Below are 14,505 nucleotides of genomic sequence, written 5' to 3'. Positions count from 1 at the left end.
AGCCTGGGAACCTCCATATGCCACGGGTGTGGCCCTAAAAGGACAAAAAAAAAAAAAAAAAAAAAAAGAAAGAAAGAAAGAAAAAAAAAAAGCCTCCACGAATTTGTAGAACATCTCCCAAGAGGGTGGTGTATATGGGAGGTGTTTGTGGATCCAAGCTTCCTTCATAATTATCCCTTAAGGATGGTTCTTTCCTGCCAGTGCTGCCCACCCAGAAGCCCAAGGAAAAAACTGGGGACCAACTTAACTCTTATTTTCCCTTCACCTGTCTCATCCAGGCTATTCCACCTTCTAGCCCCTTTTCTATTGTCTCCCTCCACATGACCACCACTGACCCAGAAGAACCTTCGCCCTCCCAAGCCAGCTATTCCATTGGCCCTGTCAGATAGGGCTCTGCTCGGGGCCAGGACCCTGACAAGGAAAGACACAAGAGGCTAAGGCTGGAGAAGGCATCGATGGGACAGGCAGCTACAAAGGTCTCTGGGCCTGACTGGAGGTCCCGAAAAGAGGTCTATGAAGACCATGCTGGTCAGGAGGACCCTGTACTTTTTATTGGACAAGCCAGGATAAGGGAAGGCACCATCCCTAAGGTCAAGGCCCCTAGCAAGAGGCTCCAAAAATTCTTATCCCCAGAATAAGAGAAAATGTACTATAGGTTAGATCTACAGGCAAGATCTGAGACACAGCCGGTAGGGGTTTGAACTCTATCACTACGATATTATCTGAGACAAATTATTTAATCTCTCTGAACCTCAGATTCTCTATTCAAAAAATGGGAAGAATAATGTCCATTCTATGGGGCTACTATGAGAATTAGATTTAAAAGTGACTCTCAGGCAATAATCTGTCAATAAAGTCTAGCTAGTACCCTTATCAATAAGTGTATATATGTGTGTGTGTGTTTGAGTATTAAAAAGAAATTGAAAAGATATATATTTGAAAGATAACCACCCTTCATAGTTACATAATTCTCAATTTTTTGAGTTTCAATATTTTATAAATTTCCCACTAGCTTAAAAGTCTCCGATTCTCCATGCTTTTCTTCAACACACAGTCTGAATGCAATGCCATTTTGATGGCAGCAGGGCATGGGGGGAGGGGATATGTGGAAAATAGAGGAGATGGGTGGGGAAATATATTAAAAGTGAATGATGGTTAAAGCCTTATTACAACCTAACCACCATCAATGGTCTTGGCCAAAGGAAAGAGTATATATTCAAATGTAAGATGCCATCAGGCTCAGCCATACAATCTACCTAGTTTTAGGACCGCCATCTTGCAACGTGTGAGAAAAGTATCATCTCAAATAAACAGCACTTGGGTAAATAAAGCTGGCTGCTGTAACAAAACCCCCAAAATCTCAGTGGCATAATACCATAATAGCTTATTTGTTCCTTCATCATAATTTCATAATCTAGGGACCATGCAGCCATGAAGGGACCCAGATTCCTTCCATCTGGTGGCCCTGCCCTCCTTTAAATGTTCACCGTCCTCTCCAGTCCACTGGTGAACAAAGAGCGAAGACTGTAAGTGGCAGGTGTTTGTGGACCGTATCATTTCCACTCACATTCCACTGGCTTGAACTCAGTTATGGGCCCCACCCCCACCAACCCCGCCAGCAACCTCACAGCCATGGAGGCTGGGACATACAGTCCAGGCATGGCCCAGGAGGAAGAGGCACAAACATGGGTGAGCCTTGTTTGTCTCTGGGATCCTCCTGAGGCAGACATCGCGGTCTGGAAATGAAAGTCATTGTGCATTTTTTTCAAAGACTTGCAAATCTTTTTCTTTTTTTTTTAAGATCTTCTCTTTTGCTGATTTTAGGAGCCACTGGATAATCAAGTCTTAGTGTCACTACAAGTAGCTCCTTTCTTTTTTTAAATGTTCTGCGTCCACCCTACCTGTCAGAAGTCACCCAGGCCACAAGGACAACCTGGTCAGGACCTTGCCTGAATTTTCAACCAAGATCCCTCATAAGGCAGGGCTACCAGACTGGGTCAGAGTCTGGTGGGTGGAAGTCTGAGGAGAGAGGGGCAGAGGTTTGTCCCAGGTTCTAAGGGACAGCCACTGAGAAGCTTTCAGAGCATCACCCAGAGAACTGGGGCTCCTCTGCCAGGTGGATGTCCACCTCTCTGCCTGAATGGCCAGCTCATTGGCTTCTCAGGCCTGTCCTGAGAGAACATTGCCTCCTTCCCGGCTAATCACTAACCATGTCACAGATGATACTGATAATAAATGATTGTTAAAATCTGGTTTTAGTCTCAGGTCCCGCAATTAGCAGCTTTCCAAGGTTTTTCCCCATGTAAGATTCACAATAACCTTCTGGGTGGGTTCTACTACTACCCCAGCCCAGAGCTAGGAGCTCAGGTTTGGTAATTCAGCGACCTAAGCCAGCCCCCAGCTAAGGGTCTGCCTGCACACCCAAGAGGAAGTCGCTACAAGGGGCCCAAGCAAATCCACTCTGGGGCGTCTGGGTTCTTCTCCCTGAGCAGTCGGAAGAACTGGCCCTAAACTCCTCAGGCGGAAAGCGCTCACTCACTTTCACTCCGCTTTTTCTTCATCATGGCCATTGTCCACACGCCACCAGCTCCCTCCTAGCCCATGCACAGGAGGCCTTCACTGCACCTTTCCGTGGTTCTTGCTCAATCCCTACTTAACACTGCTCCCTACTCACCTGGGGGCAGAAGACGCCCTGGTGATGGTTCCAGCAACACACAGCCATCTCCCCCTAGACGCCTCCGTGGTGAGAAAGGTTTGTGCTGGCGAATCCCAGAGGCTGGAGAAAGCACAGGGTCAGGGCCGTGGAGAAACCTCTTTGTTCCATCGCGACGACCACGTGATGCTTTACGTAAAGGTCCCATGATTTTGAAAGCAAAGGGGAGTGGGGAGGAGCGGGCACAGAGCCAGCCAGGCCTTGGCAAGTCCTGGAGCAGGGTGTTCAGCCTCGGGGTACCCAGCGCATTCTTGAGATGACCAGCGGGTGCGGAGGCCCAGGGACCTGCCTGTGGAAAGGGGGATGGGAAGCAAGGCCCGTGCAAGCCTTCCGAGCATGCGCCCAGCCCAGCCGCTTTGCAGGGCGGGAAGCCTGACAAGTGTTTTGAGTTCAAGACGAAAGAGATTAATGAGGGCCCTCCACTAGTTGTTGCACAGTGGAAACAAATCAAACGAGTATACACGAGGATGCAGGTTCAATCCCTGGCCTCACTCAGTGGGTTAAGGATCTGGCATTGTCGTGAGCTGCCAGTGTAAGTCTCAGAAGCTGCTCGGACCCACGTGGCTGTAGCTGTGGTGAAGGCCTGGCAGCTGCAGCTCCAATTTGACCCCTAGCCAGGGAACTTACATATGCCACTAATGTGGTCCTAAAAAACAAAAAAAAAAAAAAAAAAAGAGAGAGAGAGAGAGATTTATTTTTCCGTTTTGTTAATGAGTGACTCCCAGAGGCAGGTCACAGTGTCCCCATCCTCCCAGCCTGAGCCAAGCGGGTAAGTGCTTTGGCATGACCTTGTTAGGATCCCCATTGAACACGCTCTGTACACTTAGTACCTAATGCGGAACTCAGTGCAGACAGATGCTTAGAAATTACTTTTAAATGAGCACTTTACAGATGACCTCTCTTCTCTCTCTGCAAGCCCGTGCTGAAATAAAGGCGACGGTGATAACGATAAGACACAACAACCTTCTTATAGCACTGTTTGTTCCACTGAGGCTCCATCCTGGATCCTGTCCAAAGGGATTTGATTATTAAAATACCCAAAATACACGTTATAAGGTGGTTGCACCAAATAAAAACAACTGCAAAACATCAGTTTAAGAAAAAATTAAATGCCTCGCTATTTTTCCATCCCTCAGGACTTAGAAGGGGGAGGCAGCAGAGTGGGGTGGGCGGGGAGGGGTGCAGGGGGAAGAGAGGAGGCAGGCCATACTTTCTAACTCTCCCAGTGGTTTAGCTGAGTGTGGACGAGGCACAAAAGAGGGAATCCTATTTCCCTAGTTCACTTAAGCAGCCTCTTGTAGCTCTCCCAAGTCTCCAAAACACTCAGCCTTGATAGAGATGTTGAGACTAGACACCCACCCCCACATCCCTTTATTCCTTCAGTATGAATTATTGCTTTTAGGGTACCAGGCATTCTGCTGTACCAAGGGATACAACAGTGAAAACGATCGGCATGAACTTGCCTGCAGGAGCTCCCAGTCCAGTAAGAGAGGCAGACAGGCAGGAATAGCATCAGGGTCTAAGTAGGGAATTATATTATCTGACACCCACCATAAGAGATACCTTGTTAGCCTCATCTCACATTTGAGCCCGGCTTTCCACCTGAGAGCTTCCCACAGCTGTACCCTGACATCTGCTTGATACCCTCACTCTCTGTGCCAGAGATTCTCTGCAGCTTCTGTACGGGTACCAGCAGGACCCACTGGCCACTCACACAGTACAACCTGGAAAAACAGGAGCAGTTATGCCCCATAGGGCTTTGACGATGGAAGCCATGAGCCTGTGCTTCCTCTTTGGTCCCTTGGGCAGATAATTCTGAAGTAGAGTCTATATGGCTCATTGTGAGTTAAATTGTATCACCCAAAAAGATGTTAAAGTCCTAACCTTTAGTACCGTGTATGTGACCTTACTTGGAAATAGGGTCTCTGCAGACAATCATGTTAATAGTGTCATTAGGGTGGGCTTGATCTAACATGACTGGTGTCCTTATAAAATAGGGACACTTGGACACAGAGAGACACACAAGACACAGGAGAACAACATGTGAACATAAAAGCAGAGATCGGGGCAATGTTTCTACAAGCCAAGGGACAGCAAAGATTGCTAGCAAATCACCAAAAGCTGGGAGAAAGGCCAGAATATATTCTTTCTTACAGACCTCAGAAGAAACCAACTCTGCCAGCACCTCGATCCCAGACTCTCGGCCTCCTGTGAGACATGTTTCTGAGGTTCCATGCACCCATTTGTGGTCTGTCATCACTGCAACCCTAGGAAACTGATACACAGAACCTTAGAACATCCCATAAGAGGTATCTCAGTGTCCCACAGTGGGACCAGCTTGATAAGCCGCCCTTGCGTTGGCCTCACCTCAATCCCTTTTCCCTGAAATTTCTTCATAACTCCTCGGATCCCAAATTAAGTTCCCAAATAAAAGCCCTGCACCTGCACCAAACCCTTGTCTCAGACTCTGCTTTCTGAGGGGATAACTTAGGCTGGAACACGCATCCTTGGAAGGGTCAGCCATCAGCTTTTGTCCCTGAATGACTACATGGCAGAAAGTGACTTCGGATGGTTACATAAGTGGAAATAAACTGATTTATTTTATTTTATCTTGTTTTTGGCCACAGCATGCAATGGCTTGATGAGGACTCTCAGTTCCCAGACCAGGGAATGAACCCAGGCTGCAGTGGTGAAAGCACCAAGTCCTAACCACCAGATTATCAGGGAACTCCCAAAACTGGTTTATTGTTCATCCAGTTGAGGTGGGGATTTATCTGTTAGTTATAGCTGCTTAGCCCGCCCTGCCCTGGCCCATGCATGCCCCTCTTATCCACAGGGGATGTCCCAAGACACGCCCCCCCACCCCCCCTGTGGATGCCTGAAACCATTAGTAGTACCAAACGCTGTATATACTATGTTTTTATCCTTTTCACACATACCTATGATAAAAATATATTAGGTACAGTAAGAGATTAACAACTACTGCTAATAAAATAGAACAATTACAACAATATACTATAATAAAATTTATGTCAATATGGTCTTTCTCTTTCTCAACCTATCTTGTGCAAATTTAATGGCTTTTCCGTCTTAACTAAGCACATACCACGGACTGTGGCTTTAACTTTTGCAGTTAAATGTGCGACAGAAAAACCAACACAAATTTCTTTTTTCTTCTTCATAATTTCATGGATGGAAGATTCGTTCTTACTGTAGATCTTAGCAACCTCAGCATAAGAGTTTTTTTTCCTTCCCCCTTATTAAGTATAGACCTTTCACCTTTCATGTACAAGAAGCACTCTGTGGCTCCTCTTTGGCAGATCTGAATCACCAGCATCATTACTCTTGTGCTTTGAGGCCATTATTAAATATGAGAGTTCCTTGAATACGAGCACTGTGATACCGTGCCAGTCACCCTGACACCTGAGATGGCTCCTAAGTGGCAAGTGGGCAGAACAAGTGGGGACGATCCCCATCCCAGGTGGGATGGAGCGGATGGCGTGGGGTTTCATCACCCCATGCAGAACTGCCTGCAACTTAACATTTACAGTGTAGTTATGTAACTTTCCATATACTATTATTAGAACACAGTGGACAGCAGGTAATAACTGAAATTGCAAAAAGCAAAACTGTACAGGGTAAGCCTCCTGAGGGCCTGCCTCTACTTCCGGCACAGACAGACTCATGCCCTCTAGCACAGAAATGACATTAAATCCATAGCAGAGCATTTAGGAGAAACGATGATGCGTTGAGGCAAAATCTCTCAGTACTTCACAGTGCTCTCTTCCACGTGTGCCCAGTGCCTTTTCTACTGCCATTACTTGCATGGAGTATGGGGGAGAGCCCTTCCTTTAGGACCCACTTTTTTTGCTTCCTTGGAAAATCCCACCATCTGTACCTCACTTCCTTACCCAACTCCTATAGCTCATTCCTCCCAGAAAAGAGGCTATTTGGTGAGTTGGATATGTTTGCATAACTGCTCCAACAACTTCCCCAACAGGCACTTGCTGTATAGCCCAGAGAACTTTACCCAATACTCTATGATAATCTATGTGGGAAGAGAATGGAAGTGTGTACATGTATAACTGAATCACTTTGTCATACAGCAGAAATGATCATGACATTGTAAATCAACTATACTTCAATTAAAAAAAATAAACAAAACTTATAAAAAAGAGTCATTCAAGGAGTTCCCCTCGTGGCTCAGTGGTTAACGAATCCGACTAGGAACCATGAGGTTGCAGGTTCGATCCCTGGCCCTGCTCAGTGGGTTAAGGATCCGGCGTTGCTGTGAGCTGTGGCGTAGGTCACAGACGCGGCTCAGATCTGGCATTGCTGTGGCTGTGGCATAGGCTGGTGGCTGCAGCTCCAATTGGACCCCTACCCTGGGAACTTCCATATTCCGTGGGAGCAGCCCTAGAAAAGACAAAAACAAACAAACAAAAACTAAACAAAACTTATAAAAAAGAGTCATTCAAATATACTCCAGCATAACTAAGAGAGTTCTTTCAGAAGAAATAGGAGAAAATTCTATACAGTTATACCTCAGAGATATTACAGGTTCGGTTTTAAACCACTCAATAAAGAGAATATCACAGAAAAGCGAATAGTACAAATATAAAAGTTATGCATATAAAAGTTATGTTCAAGATGATGTGGGAATTTCCTTGTGGCTCAGTGGGTTAAGGATCCAGCATCATCACTGCTATGGATCAGGTCGCTGTTGTGGCGAGGATTCAATCCCTGCCAGGGAATTTCCACATGTTGCAGGTGCATCCAAAAAAAACCCAAAAAGATGTAGTACATATATACAATGGAATATTACTCAGCCATAAAAAAGAACAAAATAATGCCATTTGAAGCAACATGGATGGACCTAGACATTATCATACTAAGTGAAGTCAGAGAATGAAAAATATCATATCACTTATATGTGGAATCAAATTAAAATGACACAAAAGAACTTATTTATAAAACAGAATGAACTCACAGATTTTAAAACCAAATTTATGGTTTACCAAAGGGGAAACTGAGGTAGGGAGGGATAAATTAGGGAGATGAAATTAACACATACACACTACCATAAATAAAATAATTATATAGCATTGTATAGCACAAGAACAGCACAGGGAAATCTACTCAATATTCTGTAACAACCTATATGGGAAAATGAATACATATATAGCTGATTCACTTTGCTGTACACCTGAACATAATACAACATTGCAAGTCAACTATACTCCAATAAGAATTTTTTTAAATTGTTGGAGTTCCCGTCATGGTACAGTGGAGACGAATCCAACTAGGAACCATAAGGTTGCAGGTTTGATCCCTGGTCTCGTTCAGTGTAGTTAAGGATCCAGCGTTGCCGTGAGCTTTGGTGTAGGTTGTAGACGTGGCTTGCATCCCGCATTGCTGTGGCTGTGGTGTAGGCTGGCAACAACAGCTCCTATTAGACTCCTAGCCTGGGAATCTCCATATGCCATGGGTGTGGCCCTAAAAAAAGACCAAAAAAAATATTGTTTTTTAATTGTTAAAAGTTATGTTTATACTCTATTGTAATCTATTAAGTGTGCAATAGCATTATGTACATACCTTAATTTAAAAATTATTATATTGCTAAAAAAATGCTAGCTAACATCTATTCACCTAAGCCTTCAGCCAGTTGTAATCTTTTTTGAGATAGTAATATCAAAGATCACTGATCACAGATATCATAACAAATATAACAATATTGAAAAGGTTTGAAATCATAACAAATATGACAATATTGAAAAGGTTTGAAATATCGTGAAAATTATCAAAATGTGACGAAGAAACATGAAGCGAACAAATGCTCTTGGAAAAATGACACCAATAGACTTGCTCCATGCAGGGTTGCCACAAACCTTCAATTTGTAAAAAAAAAAAAAAAAAAAACAAAACAAAACACAGTATCTGTGAAGTGCAATAAAGTGAAGAGCAGTAAATCAAGGTATGCCTGTATATGCTAAGAATTTGCTGTTGAATACTATTTATTATATCACCATAACTTTTATGTTTATATCTTGACTCCTAGAATAGATTGTAAACTCCTTGACATCACCAATGAAGCCCTTTATGAGGTGGTTTCAGTAGTCCACAGATGGGGAAACCTTTCTTGCTTTGTGTGGAGTAGGAATCAAATGAATATTTAAGAAGTTATTCTTCTCACTTTTATATCTACTATCCCCTAATCCTCATATTTTTTTTTCCATCCCAAATACAATCCCATGTATAGCAGTAAGAGAACAAAATTTAGCAGTTTTCCAAGATGAGGTTTTCACACAGGTACTGTCTTCCATGCTGCAGTTTGAAATGATCACAGGGTGAGAGAACCGGGGAAGCCCTGCTGCCCTGGCCTTGCCTCTGACCAGGGACACAAGTGGAGTTTGCTCTCATCTCTCCAGCTTGCACTGCATACACAATCATCCATCTGGCACTCCAGGACTTGGGAAGGGAGCCAGAAAAAAAACAAAGACAACCGCTTTCCACAAAGCTTCCCACCTGCAGAAAAGCTGCGATAACACTCCTATTTTTAGCAGAGAATAATCACATCAGGTGCTAGGTGGAGAGGATGGGGGCTAGACTGGACCAAAAGGTCCACATACATGCACATACTCACTCTGCTTCTCTGCTGTAGGCACCCTCCCCAGCATGCTTGCTCCTGGTTGCACTTACAAAATCACAAAATTTGCGAGGAAGCTAGCAGAATAGTAAACATTACAAACAATTTCACTCTGTGGGCAATTATTTGTTCAGGATTGGTTTGTGCCTGCAAATATTTGAGCAAGGTTGGAATGGCATCGACATGATGGGCTGGGAGAGAGCTTAAGGTAACGTTTCACGACTGGGGCATGGTGAGTGCTGTCAGTACTGTTTAGCGATGAGCCTCCAGGGGAAATGGGTCTGCCTTAGTTTTCTGCATCCTAGAAAGCTCCAAGTCTCCCCAGTGACATATGGGAAGCAAATTAGGCAGAGAAAGTGATGCAGTGGCTGGTAAAATACTGTGCCTAGGAAACTGGACCAGAGTCTAATTTACTGTAACTCAACCGCAATAAACCACTCACATATATAGTTATAACTTATGAGCCTCTCATACTGCTGGGGCTTCTCCATTTGCATCTGAATTGCACAGGTGCAACACTGGTCAAGGGTGTCTCCTTTAGATCCAAAAGTCAGAGATGTTTTCCACTCGATCTCACATGTCTCAGTTTAATCACTTTTGGGAAATGCCACACACCTGCTCTGAAGCTCTTGCCAATACAAATTAGTTACCCCAGAAGTAATTGTGGGGCTTATAATAAAGCTATGGAATATATCAATTAGGGAGTTAACACAAATCAGATGAAGAATGCTCTCAGCTCATCAAATGCAGTAAAATTGAGCCAATGGTGTGATGTGAGCACCTGATCAATGTATTTCCCTGACAAAGAGATCAGTATGCCAATTTCTTATGGCACTAATCATTAGGGGAATCTTATACGTTGTGCAAAAATCTTTATACACTTAGCAACAGGGCCTTCTCTTTGAAAACCATCACAGTGAGACTTCTTTCTCCGCAGACTTGACATTTCAACACTCAGGCCCACCTGCAGTGTGCGGGGATCAAGGACAGTGAATAGGAAGCAATCTCAGTCTCAGGTGGCAGGCAAAGGCCTTTATTCTTCCAGGAGTGTGGTGATCTCAGGCAATGCTCTAAAAACTCTGGGAAGCTGGAGGCAGGATGAGCGAATGCTGTCAGGACGGGATCAGAGAGAAAACATGTGGGTTCTTGTCTCCACCCCTTCTTTTCTTGACACTCTGGTCTCTGGGGTCTCACAGACGGAGGCTGCAGAGCTCCCTCTGAGTTATTAGGTGGCTGGCTGACAGGTGCCTCTGCGAGGCAGTAGGCAGTGGGGACAGAGCAGAACAGAGCTCCTGCCCCAGAGCCAGGGGCTCTGCTGGACAGGCAGGAATGTCATTGCATCAGAGTCTTTCCAACATATCCTTCTAGCAAAGAAAATTAAACAGGTGAACTGAGGTTTGAGCCCTTCCTTAAAAAGAGCCGCCAGATTATGCAGTACTCAATCAGCCCTAGGAAATGGCTCAGGAGGAAAATCTAAGAGTATTATTACAGACCCGTCATCACCAGGAGTTAACATTTCTCAAGTCAGGAGACACCCACCCGAGAGATGGCAGCTGACTCCAGGGACGTCAGCAGGCTCTTTGCATCTATGCTCACAATAAGAGGCAACTCAAAAAAAAAAGCCTATGCCATCAAAGCCTAGAAACTAAGGAGTATCTTTCTGGTGCTTGCCAAAAGGGCCTTTGCCAGCATAGAGGCACAGCGGGATCATCCTGATGTGTGTTTGTCAGGGACACTTTCTAGGATGCAGTGTGTGGGGCTCCAGGAGATCAAGCCTTTCCTATGCTGGACTCAGGCCAGAGTGAGAGACTTAAATGGGGCTCCCTTAAAGTAAGGAGGGAATTCAGAGTTACTGGGGGAATTCAAGCCCAGCAGAAGCAGGTTTTAAAAGGAGGTGTCAGAGATGGCTAGAGAGGGGCCGAGCAAGGGTCTGGAAGGATCACATTCTATGACTGGCAATTACCTGGGCTTATCCTGGAAATTTAAAACCTCACCTTCCCTCTCTGTCTCCACCCTCAGCAGAGCTCCTAGTTCAGTTACTGAAACACTGACAGACATACTAGTACATGTTTAACAACAGCTCTTGGGCAGGGGGTAAATGTGTGCATGTGTATACATCCAAATATTGATCATAAATTGCATGGATCCAAAACATGCATAACACACAGAGACAACTGATGATAACATTTGCAGTAGTCCACATTGTCAATTTCGTATAACTGATTCTGTTAGAACGCATTCACTGAGGGAGTTCCCGCTGTAGTGCAGTGGGTTAATGATCCAGCTTGTCTCGTGGAGGTACAGGTAGGGAATCTACCCCAGGGCAGTGGGTTAAGGATCCAGCATTGCTGCAGCTGTGGTGTAGGTCGCAGCTCTGGCTCAGATTCGATCCCTAGCCTGGGACCTTGCATAGGTCACAGGGTGGCCGAAAAAGAAAATAAATTAAAATTTTTTTCAAAAAGAATGCTTTCATTGAACTTTTCAGGCTTCTAATTGATGGGGGAATTATTTGAGGGCCATCAGCCCATAGGGACACCATTCAGACAAGGGAGCAGACAGGCAGCAATTTCAGGCCCACGAGGACTTGACTGACCAAGAATCACGTTGAATACAAAATGTTATTCAAAAGTGGCTCCACCTACCTCACCATCAGGGCTCCTGCAACACACACTCGCATGCACGCACACATGCATACATATGTGCCATTCAGAACAGCCTCATTTTTCTATTCCCAAAGCAGCAAATTCCTTGGTAGTGATAAACATGGTGTTACATTCTGACCCAGTAGTTCTACTCTTAGCTATGTCCTCAAGAGAGATGTAAATGCAGGTCTGTACCAAAATTTACAGCTGGATGTTCACAGCAGCCTTATTCATAATAGCCAAAAAAGTGGCAACAACCCCAATGTCCATCAACTGATGGCATGTTCATACAACGGAATATTACCTGCTACGATTGGATGAACCTGAAAACTGTCACGCGCAGAGAAAGAAGCCGGGCCAAAGAGGTCACATTTCGTACAATTCCATGTATAAGAAAAGTGCAGAAACGGCAAATTTGTAGAGACAGAAAGTAAATGAGTGGTCGTCCAGGCCTGGGGGTGGGTCAGACAGGAAATGGGGAGTAACTACTATTGGGTATGAGATTCCTTTGCAGGGAGATGAAAATGTTCAAACGTTGATTGTGGTGATGGATACACAACTCTGCAAATGTACTAAAAACCACTGATTTGTAACTTTTGAATGGTGAATTGTATGGAATGTGAATTACATGCCAAGAAAACTGTTTTTTAAAAAGTCCTGAGCCACGGACGAAGTTTGTGTTTTATATCCTTTCTGGGCACGTACTTTCACTGCTAATGGTCCGAAGGAAAGCTTTTCAAAGTGTCCTGCCCTCATTTTCTGATCGGATTCCCACAGCTGCCACGTGGGGCTGCCAGAGCAGAAATTGTGCTTGTTTATGGAACTTTGTGTTCAACCTGTCAGGTGACTTGCTTAGGGTCACACAGCCCGCTGGGCAGTAGGAGGTAGGGACGTGAACACCTACCTGGGGGTGCTTAGAGTTTTCTCTCCATGCTGCACAGTTCAGCTGAGTGCAAAGGAAAAAGAAGCTAGTGCCTGACAAGTGGTCTCGTGCAAGGCCAGGAGTACCAGCTGCCTACCCGAGGCCTCCACGTGGAGCTGGCTCATAGGAGGAGCTCTGGGGAGTAGATGAAATCAGGGCCCCCACAAGCCAAATGTCAGGACTTGTTGATTTCTGTGTTCTGCAAATACCTCCTGGGCATCCACGACGAGCAAGGCATCGTGCTTGGCCCCAGGACTCAGTGGGGGAAGATGCCCTGCCACCATGGAGCTTTCAGAGCAGAGAAGCACAGGCGTTAAACAGATAATCCTATGAACCATTAATTATAAAGTGGAAAAGGGTTCCCAGGGAGAAATAGGAAGTGCCAAGAGAGCATATAACAGGACCTGGCCTGCTCTGGATTAAGGACAGATTTGGAAAGGGAAAATCCAGTATTTTGCCAGATTCTGTCTTACCAGTTCCAAGTATGCCTTTGCCTTGCGAAGTCAGATCAGATAATCCATTTCTGGTTTTTATCGGTTAACATATGATATTTACTCCTCGACTCTCAAGTTTTCACAGAAGAAGAACCTTCTGCAAACATTTCCACCCTCTCAGGAAGTCCTCCAGAGAGGGGTTTGTCTGCTCAGTGGAAGTGGTGGGAGGCTGACACCACTGGGTGCGTCCACCAGGGGCGGGTCTGCTCAAATCCTGGGCTCCTCACTCCCCTCTCACTCGTGGACCCCTAACTTGGGTGCCCTGGGATTGCCAGAGAGTGCTTGCCTCCTCTGCCAAGCCTGACCTCTGTTCCCAGTATCCAGCATTGCCCACTGGAACTGGGGGAACGTTCCGATTCCCACTGCTGAGTAATGCGCTCCTCCCAAGCTTAGTGGCTGGAAACAAATAGCAATCGTGTAATGCATCACAATTTTGTAATACATCACAATTTTGTAGAAAAGAAATTTGACTGGGCAATTCTGCTCCGCAAGGCAATGACCAGGGCGGGCCCGGGTTGGAGATTCCCAGAAGGCTTCACTCGGATGCCGGGCACCATGGCTGGCATGGCTGGAAGGCTGGGCTGGGCTGGCACCTCTCCTCTCTGTGGAGTCTCAGGCCCTTGCTACGCAGTCCCTCCAGCAGGGCGCATGGACCCTCACATGCCACTCGGGGCTCTAAGGGTGAATGTTCCTAACGACCAGAAGAACATTGGAAACTGGCTCAGGGTCCCTTCCACCCATCTTCTGCTGGTCAAACATCCTACCAGATTCAAGAATAGGGGCCATAGACCTTATGTGCAATGGAAGGGTTTGCAGGCATTTTACCATGATGGGGAGATCCATCTGATCATAAGGTGGGGGAAGGAGCAAAAAGTCCCATTTTCATCTGAAACCTGCAGTTTTCTGAGGAGCCTTTTCTTTGGGAAACATGGACCCCTGCTTGGTTCCATTCCTCGCATTCACATTCTGTAAGCCAGGCTCTGGAGAGTGGACAGAATGGCTCCCTCCCAGACTAGGAAAGCCTGGATCTTAAGAAGCCAAGAGCCCCAAGGACCCTGGTAAGGCCGGCGGGGTTAGAAGCCCACAGA

At 45.5% G+C, this 14,505-nt stretch overlaps 1 protein-coding gene across 16 annotated transcripts in view; it reads right to left on the bottom strand.

Moving 5' to 3' along the window:
- C9H11orf87 (chromosome 9 C11orf87 homolog) overlaps positions 1 to 3,315 on the bottom strand; it is a 642,485-nt gene extending 639,170 nt beyond the window's left edge. For 9 of the 16 annotated variants that reach the window (XR_002346992.1, XR_002346993.1, XR_002346988.1 and 6 more), the window contains exon 1: positions 2,675 to 3,315. The gene's annotated coding sequence lies outside the window, so the exon portion shown is untranslated. The remainder of the gene's footprint in view (positions 1 to 2,674) is intronic. The other 7 variants (XR_002346997.1, XR_002346998.1, XR_002346996.1 and 4 more) reach the window with 3 other exon arrangements.

The sequence above is a fragment of the Sus scrofa genome, chromosome 9 (assembly GCF_000003025.6).
Source record: "Sus scrofa isolate TJ Tabasco breed Duroc chromosome 9, Sscrofa11.1, whole genome shotgun sequence".
Taxonomy (NCBI): domain Eukaryota; kingdom Metazoa; phylum Chordata; class Mammalia; order Artiodactyla; family Suidae; genus Sus; species Sus scrofa.
Note: the sequence above shows the minus strand (reverse complement) of the source record. Positions and strands in the feature narration are given on the sequence as shown.